Consider the following 13,872-nt stretch of genomic DNA (forward strand, 5'->3'; position numbering starts at 1 on the left):
TTTGTATCGACCTCCTCGCGCGTCGAATCTAGTCAAAATCACAGCGAATACATAAATATGGGTTAAAGAAACATAACCCAATAAAAAATACTCGAAAAGTACTAAAATTCACGAAGTTGGTAAAACCCGAGCCCCGGGCCCACTTCTCGAAAAATTCCGAAAATCACACCAACGGATTCCTCGTCTCGCCACGAGTCCGTACATATAAAGTTTACCAAAATCAGAACTCAAATGACCTCTCAAATCTTCAAATCTTATTTTCAAATCTCTAGGTCCAAAATCCCCAATTTACACCTCAAAAACATGTAATCTAGTCGGATTATTCGATGATAATTCAATATTATGGAGTAGAAATAATCACAAGTGACTTAACTCAAGATTTCCCATGATTTCTTGCTCAAAATCGCCCCAAGCCGTGTTATTTCGCATGAAAATAGGTAAAAAAAAATGAGCAGAAACGCAGCAGCTTTTAATAAGCAAATCTGGTCGCTAAAGACCCAAATCTGGTCGCTAAAGGTGCTAATCTGGTCGCTAGAAGTGCCACACCAGACCTGATGCACCAGCACTCTTTAATTTCACTAAAAAGGCTCTAACTCCTTCGTACGAACTCGGAATTAGACGATTCTTGTTCCTATGAGTCACAAATAATAATACGAACACAACCCTTCAATCGAAACTCAATTCGGAGCTCATTTGCCCAGTGCGATATCCATTTCGCTCGTTAAACAATTACTCATGTTTCGCGTCANACTTCGGGACTTGAAGTGGAAAGAGGTCCTTCGATGTCAAAGTCAAAGCGAAGGCCCCTTTTTCTTGGTACAACATGTAGGGGGATGATAACCCCAAGAGCAAGACCTTCAAGGGTACAACTACTACTACAATTGGCCAGTCTAAAGAGCCAGTTGTGGTAGTGGCTCCTGCTGAGCCTACCTCCACTTCCACAGATATCCCTCCCGGTCCATCCACATCCATAGCCATTCTTGCTGGCCCATCCACCTCAGTAGGCCCGGAGATTCCATCTTCCCGGGCCCATCCTATTACTGCCCACAGATTGAGCCAGACACTTATGAGTATCAACAACTGGATGCAGACTGCCTCATCCAAGTTGTCCATTTCGACCACCACTGTTGAGGCTCAGTCGGCTCCTCCAGCTCCACAGGTTCCACAGTTCATAGAGGATGCTCTTAAGGAGATGCTGGACAACCAGAAGAAAATCCTCGACAACCAGAAGAAGCTTGCTGAGGCAGTTGATTCACACAGCAAGGCTCTCAAGGAGCTTGCTAGGGAGCAGAAGAAGTTGAGGAAGACACGGGCTTCCAAGGATTCCGTGAAGGACCTGAGAGCGGATGTTGACAGACTGAAGGTAGATCACCTGCCTTTAGACTTATTGCTCCAAGACCCAGTACCAGCAGAGCACCCCCAGCCGGAGCAGTCACAGAGGCCTCATAAGAGGAGGAGGATGATCCCTAGAGCTGTGATGCAGTCATCCAGTTGGCAGACCCACAGGAGACATCCTCCAATCAGCCACAAGGTGCACTACCTCAGGATCCTATCCAGGTCCAGGCCCAGGTCCCAGCAGCAGAGCAGCAGACCACAGGGAACCGGTCTGAGGTTCCCGAGCTCAATGAGGACCCAGGGACCACTCAGGAGCCTATACAGACAGACAGGCCATAAGGAGTTTCTATATCCTTCTTTATCATCTTTTTGGTGCTTTATTTTGGTTAGTTGGCACTAGGGACAATGCCAGCTTTCATTTGAGGGGGCAGGCCCTACTTTTTGCTTCATGGATTCATTCAGATGACTGTATATATTTTTGGATACTTTTTATGCTTTCTTGATTTTTCATCTTTGGTCTGTATATATTTTTAACATTTCGCTACATTTCTCGCACTTTTATTTTACTTTGGGTCTGTATATAAAGTTATGTTACATTGTAGATATTCATCCCATCTATTGTATATTTGACAAATCCCCTCTTGTATATATTCATTTTACTTTCCGCAAATTTTTCGTTTTTAGCTTCTTAGTTGTGATTCGTAGCTTCTTGTTTTGAAATTTTCAATAAGCCTTTGGTTTACTTAATGCCACGGTTCTTTCCAAAGGTGGAGTGTTGTGTGAACCAGGTGGCTCTTCCCAATGATAGATGGCGTGACAACCTTCTTAAGGGTTTGAGTCCGTTTTTCTTTTTGTTTTTGGTAGTTAATAGTTAAGGGTGCCTCGAGAAAAGCTTCACTTGGGCCTAGCACATTTGCCTTTGATCTTATGGTCAAAGACAATTTGTTGTGTTTAGGATGGTGAAAGTCTTGACCTTGAGACTCATGTGTTGGCCGATAATCATCAAGTGATTTTTCGGGACCATTGTGAACTTAAATCTTATCTAAGGTCGTTGTGGGCCCCCGACACTATGTCTTTAGCAATCCCATAGCTTGTGTGGTGAGTAATCGTATTGCAAGTCCATGTCCCGAGCCATTAGTTTAGAACTTGCCCTGAATGTTTGTTGAGGCAGAATCCTAAGTGAATTTTGACTTGAGACATGATTATAGGCTCTCCTTGGTCCAAATGATAGCTTTAACACTTCCATAACTTACCAATGATAAGATCCCTAGTCAACCCTTTTGAGCCTTTGACCTTTTCCTTCAATAACCATGGTACAAGCCTATACCCGTTTTAAAAAGATACCCTCTCTTGGCACCCGATCTTTCCTTTAGCACATGGCAAAAGTATAAGTTTGGGGGGGAGAGACGAGGATTGCAACAAAGTGGTAAAAAGGCACAAAAATGAAGAAAAGGAAAGGCAATGAAACGGAAAAGAAAAGCAAAAAGACAAAAAGAAAGTTCAATGTGAAAAAGAATAAAAAGGGATTCAAAAAAAAAGGCAAAGAATGAAAGGTGTGGAAAGTTGAAAAAGGAGAAAAGGTTTGAAATTTATAAGAAAGAGTGACAGTGTGTCTCTCTAACCCCTTAGAAAGAAGTGAAAATGACTCAAAGAGTCAAGTGAATGGATGCCAAATGAATCAAAAGAAGTGCTTAAGGGAAGTTGGATCCCACTTAGACTAAAACATTTCCTACCCTGAACCAAAAGCCTTCACAATGTCTCCACAAAAGCCTTATATGATCTTGAGTTGAATGAAGCTTACATTAGTGGATACTCACATAAGGGGCAAGCATATGGTACCTAGAGCCGGACTTGTGGCTTTTTATTGAGGGAGATGAGTGAATTCCCCATTATCCTCGTTCTGAGTGCCATTATCTTAAAGGTGAGGATTGCTTAGGGAGAGTTGAGGATGTGTGAGTTTGGGTTCCACAATGACCAAAGTAATAGAAAAGTGTTCTTTGATGTGTTGAGTCAATTCTTGATGCTCTTGTGTCACACTTGATCCATGGTGTTTTAAAAGAGTAAATGTGTTAATGATTCATGTGTATTGAGGGCAATTGTTAGTCCCAATTGAGGCTAGTTGAGGTCACTTTAGGACAGCTGAAATTTTTCTTGGACAGTCTCTTAAGGGGTGGGTCTTATTTTGTTTGCTGGAGGACAAGCAAAAGCTTAAGTTTGGGGGAGTTGATAACTAGGGATTTTGATGCATTTTATACTCCTTCTTGCTCATGCTTTGATTAGAAATTCATACAAAATAGTCCAAAAAGGCTCATAAGTTGTGCTTGATTGCAGGTTTGATCAACAAAGTGACAAGATGTCAAAGATCAGCTCAAAAGGAGTGAAACTTGCACAAGTGCCAAAGACAAGACAAGCTCAGGCAAAATAGGTCCAGTGCGGCCGCACACCACTTTGTGCGGTCCGCACTAGGAGATTCAGAGAGCAGGTATTCAGGCTAAAAGGCAGTGCGTCCGCACAAGGTTTTGTGCGGTCCGCACTGAAGGCAATGCGGCCGCAGTCAATTTAGTGCGGTCCGCAGAGCCAAGAATCAGAGAGGTTACATTTTCAGAGTTTCGAGCCTCCGCAGTCCGCAGTCCATTTTACGCGGACCGCACTAGAAGCTTCCGCGGCTGCAATCAATTCTGTGCGGTCCGCAGAGCCTGAGTTCAGAGATCTGGATTTTGAAGCCAAAGCCCCAGTGCGGACCGTGGTCCATTCTGTGCGGTCCGCACTAACCCCGCAGGGGCATTTTTGTCCTAATTTTTGAGCCTAGTATAAATAGCTTCTTTTTCCATTTTTAGGTTATCAGATATTGTAATTTAGCTGCTGCACTCGTGGGTTCGAGATTCTTAGCTATTTTGGGAACTTTTAGCTACTTTTTATCATTGAATCTTTGTGTTTAACTTAGTAATTAATTAATATGACATTATCTTCATCTATTTCTTGTTTTTTTTTTCTTTAATTATGAGTAGCTAGACCCATAAGCTAGGGTTGTGGCTCAACCCTAGTGTGGGTAATTGATGGGTCTTGTATTTTTGGGCTAATTTGACTATGGGTGTTTGTTATTTGGGCCAATTTCATGGTTAATTTCTGAATTGGTGGTTGCAAACACTAGTTTGTGTTGAGTTGACTTGAGCTCTTCTTGAGAAAGAGAGCCTAAGTCTCCAAAATTGGTCCAACAATGAATTGGGGCGTACAAGAGATTGATAGCCCCAATTAAAGGGTTAAACCTCGAGGGAGTAATACCCGAATTGAACCCTAGTTGCTTGTGCAAATTTGCATACCCAATTGGTCTTGAGAAAGTCAATTCGGGCAAATCACTCGAACCACCGAGAGGTGTAGAGTGGGTACAGTCGTGCAACGGTTATAACATACTCCCCAAACATGTCAAACGTGCTTTAGATTCATGTACCCATCAATTGACCACCTAGGCGGCAGTCACTACCCTAGTGCCTTTTAAACCTATTTGAACAACTCGTAGCATTATAACTCTTAGCATAATTTAGTTGCAATTACAAATTGTACTTTGATAAAAGTAGAAGTAAACAAAAACTCCAAAAATGAATATAAGTGTAATTTGGAACACATATGCAATTCTACACTAGATAGATCAATTCTACACTAGATAGATACTCGATTCCAAATTCTAGCTCTTTGTGGATTAGATCATGACCCTAAATCGGGTAAAAGCTATTGCGACCCTCTCTTGCTACTTTTTAGTAGTGCGGAGTTGGCAGTGATCACTTCCAAAAAGCCATCACCCCTTTACTCACCTCGAGCTTGTCATCCTTGGCCTTTAGAGCTGCCTCGAGCTCACTACATCGACCGATGGCTCTCATTAGCTCATCATCCCTCTCCTTTAACTCTTCATATTTCTTCGCCAACTCCTCGTCTTTCTGTTTGAGCCCGTCTCGAAACAACTGAAACTCGCTATCCTGGGTAAAAACATTGGCCAGCGTTCGGTGCTTAGTACGGTACTCCCTGTACTTGGAAGTCACCTCTTTAAAGAGGGTCGTCCTCCGCTCTTCCCTCCGTTCACGCTCAATCCCCATGATAAGAGTCTGACATGCAGAAGAAAAGAGTCAGTATAGGCAGATTACACATACAAAACAAATCCTAACATTAAAAAGCACTTACTCATAGAGCCATGCTAGATATACTCAGCGATAACTCAGCATCGCTCATCGGTTGCAGCGGCGTGTACTCAGAAGCAGCACACAAGGGGGCAAAGGATGGCACCGCCCGTTTCGAGTTGGCCAAAAGGCCATAACCTACAGGGATGATTACATGCCGGTTGGGACCTTCCGTCCTTACCTCCACGCGAATGTTCCTCTCCAAGAAGGCCCGTATCTCTTCAGGGTCGATGTCCGAACCAGAACCGTTGTCCCTTGCAGGTACCGTTCCATCTCCCCCGGCCGCCGACGATGCGCCACCTTCCACGGTCCTTATAAGTTCCTCGCCTTCATGCACCTCCTCGGCCCTAGAGGACCTCCTCTCAATAACAGCATCCGCCATAAAAATTGCCCTTACGTCAGGTGCAAGTGCAGGCGCCGCTTCCGGAGCAATGAGTTTCTTCGGTTCAATACCAATGACGACGGCCTTCCCAAGCTCCACCCTTCGCCTCTTTCTCGTTGGCGACTCCTCTCCATTAGACGACTCGTCTACAAGATGGTAGATACACCGGGAAGAGATCTCATCCCGCACAGCAACATCCTGAGGGGCGGAATCCCTCGGTGAAAGAGCTAGAGTATGACCCCCGCGAACGGACTCGGCCAAAGCAAATTGCATCGCTGCCGATGCGATAGCCTGGCGAAATGCCAGCACTGGAGATTTCTTCTTGGAAACCCTTCGACTTGGCACCAAAAGGAGGTCGTATCAATGAGCAATGGCAAACAACAGAGAGCTGAAGCAAAAGTAACACTTACAAGACGGGACCTTCGGTCCGAAGAGCTTGTAGAAAGCCGCCCAATCACGAATCCCAGCCATGTGAGGCACCACGCGAGCCTCCCAATCTTCAATGTCGAGGACAGGGGAGGGTACACGTCTTTCAGCTGAAAAACAAAGAGACCGCAAATGAGTCGAAATTGAAAGGACAAAAAAGACAACAAGCGTATGACAAACACCTACGATTATGGTTCCACTGCTCGGGAAACCTAGTCGGGTCCGCCACCAAGTGCTCGGTCTTAATAAAAAAGTACTTATGCAGAACTTTGGATTCGTCCTGCCATCCATTCCGACTATCAGCCCTTTGGTCCCGCGATGCCGTATGTGTATCATAGTACCTCTATAAAAACTTGGTGAAAATAAGTCCAGCAAGTGACGAATATAAACCTCACAACCAGCCAATTCCGCGTACTTCGTCAGCATCAGAAAAGCTTTATACAAATAAGGAGAGAGTTGTGTCGGGCAAACATTGTAAAACCGGCAAAATTCCTCCGCTAGCGGAAGAAGAGGAAGAGTATAACCGATCAAGAACGGATAGGCATAGAAGGAACAATACCCAGGTCGATGAACCTCCACGATGTCGCCACCAGCCGGAAATATCTCGGCGTGGGGGGGATGCGATATTTTGATCGAAGCTTAGATATATGAGACGGACCAGTCTCATATATCACCTTAGCAGGAGCGGGAGCAGGCTCCTTGAGAAAATCATTTCTAGAGAAAGGGTTTCTGGGAAATATCTCCTCCGCGGTAGGAAAGCTCTCATCCTCTTCAGCCATAAATTCCTCACCATCGGGAGGAGGAGCCACTAATAACGGAGTGGCATTGGAAACTTCATCATGAATGCGAAGAGTTTGTGACATGTTTCGACAATGAAATGTGTTCTACCAAACCCAAAGAAGAAGATAACAACTAGGTAAGGAGGAGAGGAATGGAATCGGAAAAGCGAAATCAAGAGCAGAAACTGGCAAAGAAGATCAAAGAAGAATAGTGCTTATGCAAGGTAAAGGATGGTGAAAACTTCAGAAAAATGAAACCCCCATCTATTTATAGGGCCGGGTGGTGCAAGAATCGAAGCAAAGGATTGTCAATGGCACAAAAACCAAAGCGGCAGACACACAGAAGTTGTCTCGGGAAGATGTGTAATGATGATGCGTGTGGCTATGACGTCACCCCTTGGTAGCCACACCAATCGCGACTTCACTGGTTGCGATGTTCTCTCCACCTCGACCGACCCCACTTATTCAACACAACCAAATTTTTCCAAAATGGAGGAGAATCAGGTCCGCTTATCGAGGGCGCGTAGGACCACAACCTCAACAAGCGGAGGGACTAACTGTATTGGTCTAAATTTGGTGACTTGGCAGTCATGGATAAGCGAGACCAAGGATGGGGTCGACCGCGGTGTCATAGCTGAAGGCTGCTCTCGAGAGGGCTGGTGCCAAAGACGGGCAGCTGAGATGAAGAAATAACGGTAGCATAGGTTCGGATATTGACACAAGGAATATTCCTTTGGATATTCCTTATTTTGTACTTTTTAGGGTTTCTAGGAAATATTCTTTATAAATAGGAAGATAGAGAACAAAAAGGGGGATCTTCACTTTATGAGAAAAACACATTGTAAAAGGTTGACCTGAGAGAATATACAACAGTTGTCTTGTTCATTGATTATCTTATTCAAGTATACGTTTTTTGCTTCTTTATTCATAAGATCCAAAGATTCCTCAACCCTCTTTATTTCTCTTTTCTCCATGTTGCAGTCAGGGAAAAGAGCCATCCAAGTCTTTGTTTACCTTGAAAATGGTAATAAAAATTAGATTTGATTTTGTGGTTCTAAAAATACGTGATCTGTTTTTATGCTAGTTGTTTGGCAATAGATGCTAAGTGAGAGATTAGAAGATAAGATAAGAACTTGTAGATAGTGTAATAATCAAACCGAATGGCTAGAAATCGGGGCCTCGAGCTGGCGTATACTGGGCCTCGAGATCGAGTCGGATGCCTGGCTAAGGGCAGTCGATGAAGGATTAACAGTTATAATAAATGTGATGGCAGCTTTTTATGACCAATAATGAGCAATAAATGATGAACAATTAATGAAATGTGATAAATATAAGTAAGACAATAAAGGTAAGCAATAGAATCAAAATAGAGAGTATATTGAGTTAGAGAGCAGAGAATGTTCTTGTATTGAATGTGGTGTGTTGTATATTGTAACTTGTTCCTTTACAATATGACTAGGATCCCCTTTATACATCAGGGGGAATCCTAACATAGTACAAAATGCATTTATTGAAAAGATATGTAGTTGGAACAACTATTTAATGCCACTGTATGAGCGTAGACTAGCCTAGTAGACTAGGTCAGCTTTAGTCATGTGCCTTGGGAACTTCCCATTAGTGCATCATAACTGCTGCCTTGCGCTGCCTCGAGGTCGATCATTAAGAAACCTCGAGGTCGAACTCCAAGCAGAACTTCGAGCCTTCTAGGGGCGGTCTTTTCGAGGTGCCTTAATGACCACAAATCGACTCTCTGATTTTTACCGTATACAGATAGTCCCCGCATTTCTTATGATTAAAGTGATAAGAAATGATTTTGACACCGATCTCCTCGAGCCTATTGTGATGATGTCATGCTTATGACGTCAGCTTTAGCAATAACTGAGACGTCCCATCGATACGTCTTTCCTACGAACACTTAATGTAGTGCCGATTTACTTTCTCAAGGCGATAATATCACCGCCGATCCGTCTCCCAACAGGCATTGATTGCACCTGTCGATACGTTTTCCAAAGACATTGATTGCGCCATTGGTTACGCTGCCACCTTTTCTATAAATGGAAGCTTTCTTGAACCAAAACTTCATTCAATCGTTCTTCAACAGCCTTTCACTCCTTTCTTCTCTTCATCCTCATCCAACGCTATTTCCCATGCTTGAAGCTCGTGGCCATAAGATCATACGGCAGTGTTCTCATCAGTTATTCCATGGGCCTTTCTCGGAGCTTTCCCCTACTGAGTGGGACTGCACTGGTTTGTTGTTGTTGTTGTTGTTGTTGCTGGCCCGAAATAATGAGAGAGAAATCTTAAATTATCTTCGCATTAAAGGACATGCGGACTATGAACTTCTGCTAATCTCTCTTAACTACCTGGTGCGGTGCTTCACTCCTTTTGCTTTCCGTGGAGTGAGGTGGTTCCATCTACTAACTGTTGCATCCCGCACCGGTGCAACATCTCAAGAAGTGGCTTCACAATAGTAGTGCTGACGAGACCCATACTCACCAAATTTTTCTCCCAGCCAGTCCTTCATCTTTTTCTGCTTCTTCATCATTTTTTGCTTCTTCGTCCTTTTCCGCCTTGGAGGGGGTTCTCGAAGACATTGTTTGGAAGGTCGATATGGGTCCCCAAGGGAATGGTTCTCGCAGAAACAACTCCCGAAGATGCATCCTTGAGAGTAGTTTAGACTTTTAGCCATTATTTTTTTTGTTTCTTTGTAAGGACCCTTTGTGGGAATTTGTAACCATGTGTAAGGACCCTTCGTGGGCTTTTGTAATCATCGTTTACTAATGAAAAGTGTTTCTTCAATTTTCCTCTGATTAATGCCAGATTTCCTTTTATTTGTGTTTGCAAAGAATCGGAGCATGTGATTTTGCCGATCGGTCCAAATATCGGACCCGGGCGTAGGAATTTCCATGTTTTTTGATTGGTAAATATGATTTTCCCTAGGATCTATTGCCGTTCCTTGGACTAAGTCGGGGTTGACTTGATCAACTTAGGTCGTCGGAACCGGCGACTTCGAATTGAGTGAGAATAGGGCCTTGATTTTTAGAACAAAACTTAGGCCTTTTATACCACGTCGATAATCCTCGAGGGATAATTTGCTTGAGCCTTTGAGAACAAAAATAGCCCTTAGGCTTTCGTAGACAGTCCCCGAGTGAGAGTTCACTCGAGCTCGGGCGACCTAAAAACTTGTTTTGAACTTAGAGTGAAGATAGTCTTAAGGCGTCATAGATAGACCCCAGATGGGGGTACGCCTGGACTCGGATAGCCCCTGGATTAAAGTAATCGAGAGGAAGTTTAACTTGATCCGAAGGCGAAAAATAGCCCTAAGGCTTTATTAGTAGTTTTCGAGTGAAAATTGGCTCGGACTTAGGCAGCTCGAGGGCTAGAGAATCGGGTGAATGACCCGTATTCGCAATAGCAGAAATCCTCGAGGTAGGGTACCACCTTGAGGTCAGGCTTATATGAGTAGCTCCTTAGAGTTTATCTTTCATTTTGACAGAGATCCTCGAGATCGGGCACCATTTCGAGGCTTGTAATGACATTAATGGCTCCTTAGAGCCTATCTTCTTTTTGACAGAGATCCTCGAGATCGGGCACCATCTCGAGACTTGTAATGATATCAATGGCTCCTTAGAGCCTATCTTCTTTTTGACAGAGATTCTCGAGATCGGGCACCACTCGAGACTTGTAATGATATCAATGGCTCCTTAGAGCCTATCTTCTTTTTGACAGAGATTCTCGAGATCGGGCACCATCTCGAGGCTCATAGTGATATTAATGGCTCTTTAGAGCCTTCAGTCATGGTAACAGAAATCCTCGAGATCGGGTACCATCTCGAGGCTAGGTTGATGCGGGGGTCTTTAATCCCCAAAACATCGTACGACAGCGTTAATCGTATGACATGGTTATGAAACGACCGAGGCGATCCCGCCGGTACATCTTCCCAAAGTGATAATGGCTTAGTCAGTATTTTTAATTGGCCTTTGAGGCAGGCGGACAATCACCGCTTGCTCTATATATATATATAGGTTTGTCTTCCCTCCTTAAAGGATTCCGCTATTCTGATTAGCTATCCTCCTTCATAGAGTTCTTCTTTCCTGTGTTAGGTCCTTCACCATTTTAACTTTGAAGCCCTCTCTCAAATTCCCGCTCCAATTCTCTGATTTTACCACAGTTATAACTGCTATGCCAGGATCCGTTTGGCAAGGAGAAGGAAGTTCTGCCTCTGGTTCCCGCCTGGTTGATGGTGCGCCGCCGGTGTCAGGCGAGCCAACCTCGGGACATTTTGTTTCGAGGAGGGACTTTTCGTCAGATAAGCCTCCCAATGTTCAGGGTCATTGGGAGTATGCCTCGAAGTTTGTTTCTTTAATAGGAGAGGGGCACCTTGAGCCAGTGAGGAAAGATTGTGGATGGGGGAAAAGGTAGTACTGCAGGTACCTTCCTCGGAAGAGAGCATCTTGGATAATGCCGAGGGTTTTTTGAACGTATACATGTACCCCTTTACGCTAGGCCCCTTTAATAGGGTTGTGCTCAACTTCTGTTGAAAGTATCGGGCTACCTTGGCACAGGTTCATCCGTCGTTTTGGAGGATAGTATTGATGATGAGATTCTTTGCGGAGGAAGCAGGGCTTGATTTCACCCTTAGTCATCTCATCAAGCTGTACCAGCATTTTCACCACCGAGGCCTGCTAACCCTACGATGTCGATCCACCAGGCCCTTCGTTGTCGATGATGAAGAAGGCGGGACCGGGGATGGATGAGCCGATTCGTCCGAGTACGGACTGTTGACATCATCCCCGCGGAGTTTTTGTCATTTCCCGAGGAATGGAATTTTACACGTAAGTGGTACACTTGTGCCTTCGTTGTTTTGCTTATGGCAGAGGCGGGCTCCGTAAATGCGCTTTTCTTTCCCTTTCTCCAGAAATTCCATGGATGCCCTATAAGGTCCCCGACCTGACGGATTGGGCTTGGAAGTTGGCGACCCACTCAATTTATGATGAACGTAAGTGGCGAGACTTGTCTACGGGTAGGTGGGAGGCAAAACACCACGGTACGTGCTATGTGATTTGCTCCTTTTTTGAAAGGCACTTTCTTTTTATGCGCACTAACTTCGTCATCGTAGGCATTGGGGAGTTCTTCGAGGTGAAATCATGCCCTCTCGGAGAGGGAGAAGGATCGTCAGCTTCGGGGCCGAGGAATAATAATAATAAGCGAAAAGGGCCCTCGCAGGGCGACAGTGCTTATAGCAAGACGAGTCCAGCCCAGAGGCTCAGAGAGGATGTATTAGCTGAGCCTGTAGCGCCTGAGATCTTTAGCTTTAGAAAAACGGTCCCTCCTCCGATGTCGTCTTCTTTTCCCGTCGAGGGTACCTCGAAGAACGAGGGTTCTTTACCGCCGACTTCTTCTCCCCTCGAAGGTACTTTGAGGGATGTTAGAAGTCGGGGCCGCATATATCGAGTGACCATATCCCAACCGGGAGCGGTTTTACTAGGGTTGGTGGAGCCAGATTAGTAGATGTACGCTCGACTTTTGAGGAAGCTCAGCGGCTTTACTCTGTGGTGAGTTTTGGCCGATCGTATTGGTTTTATAGTTTTTGCAATTTTTACTCTCTTATCGAGTTTCTCCTTCATAGCCTTTTAACAAGCTCAAGTCTGAGCTGCTTCGTTGTGAGGCCAGGCTGCGAAAAGCCGTAGATGGGGAGAAATCCCTCAGGCTTCTTTGCGATGAAAGGGAAGACGAGTTGGCACACTTGCGGTATGAGGCGAGTCAAAGTCTGAAGTACGAAAGCTACCTCGAGGGGCAGGTAATTTTTGTTCCAAGGGAGTGCGTGTTTCTTCTTCTATCTTCTGAGGCTAATGTTTCGTTTACTTCAGTTACAGAAAAAGACGGAAGACCTGGAACACCTTCGGAGCGAAGTTGGTCAAGCCAAGTGTGAATGTGATGAGCTAAAGGCTCGGGCGGATGCCCATGTTGCGGCTGAGAAGGATGCTTTGGCCAAGGCTTCCGCCCTCGAAGTACAACTCCGCAATGCTCGTGAGAATAGCTCGGTCCGAATGGACATGATTACAAGGCTCGAGTCTGAGCTTCTGAAGATGAAGGCCGAAGTTGTGGATGCCCGGTATGAAGTCGAAGCGATCCAAACTAAAGCTGATAAGAAAGTGGTCGTCTACTTGAAGGATGCTGCCGACGCTCGAGCTGAGCTGAGAGGGGCTCTTGACCGTGAGAGCAGAAGCAAGGAGTATGCTCAGTGCAAATCTCGGAGGGAAACCCTCGAGGAGAGCCATGCCAGGGGCTTCGATCTCTCTAAAGAGATGAAGCAGGCAAAGGCGGACGAATATAACGCTAAGTTCCTTCTGTCCGATGCCGAAGATAGCGTGAAAGAGGCCGGCGGGCCGTAGTCCCCGAGGGGGACGTAAATTAGGCCTTTCTTTTTTGATTTTGTGTATAGTGCTTTTAAAGAACATTGTAAGTGGAGCTTTGTATTTTTTCACATATACGTATAAAAGGAAGCCTTGCGGTTTCATTTCTCATGCACTTCCCTTTACTTTGATGTTTGTCAGCCATTAGCCAGATGAACTGTTCTTTGAGTTAAAAGAACCCTTAGGTTTATAGTACGGCCCTGGGGCTCGTTGGGCTGGCCCGTAGGCTCTTACGCGTTTGGTCGGTACGACCTTTTAGTATAAGCCGGCGTTTAAGCTCTTATGCTTTTGCTCTTAGGCATATTCAGTTAACTGTTTCGGGTTTAGTCTCCGAGTCGTGTTTCGACTCGAGCTCATTGACCCTT

This window comes from Nicotiana attenuata, chromosome 9, assembly GCF_001879085.1.
Source record: "Nicotiana attenuata strain UT chromosome 9, NIATTr2, whole genome shotgun sequence".
Classification (NCBI taxonomy): domain Eukaryota; kingdom Viridiplantae; phylum Streptophyta; class Magnoliopsida; order Solanales; family Solanaceae; genus Nicotiana; species Nicotiana attenuata.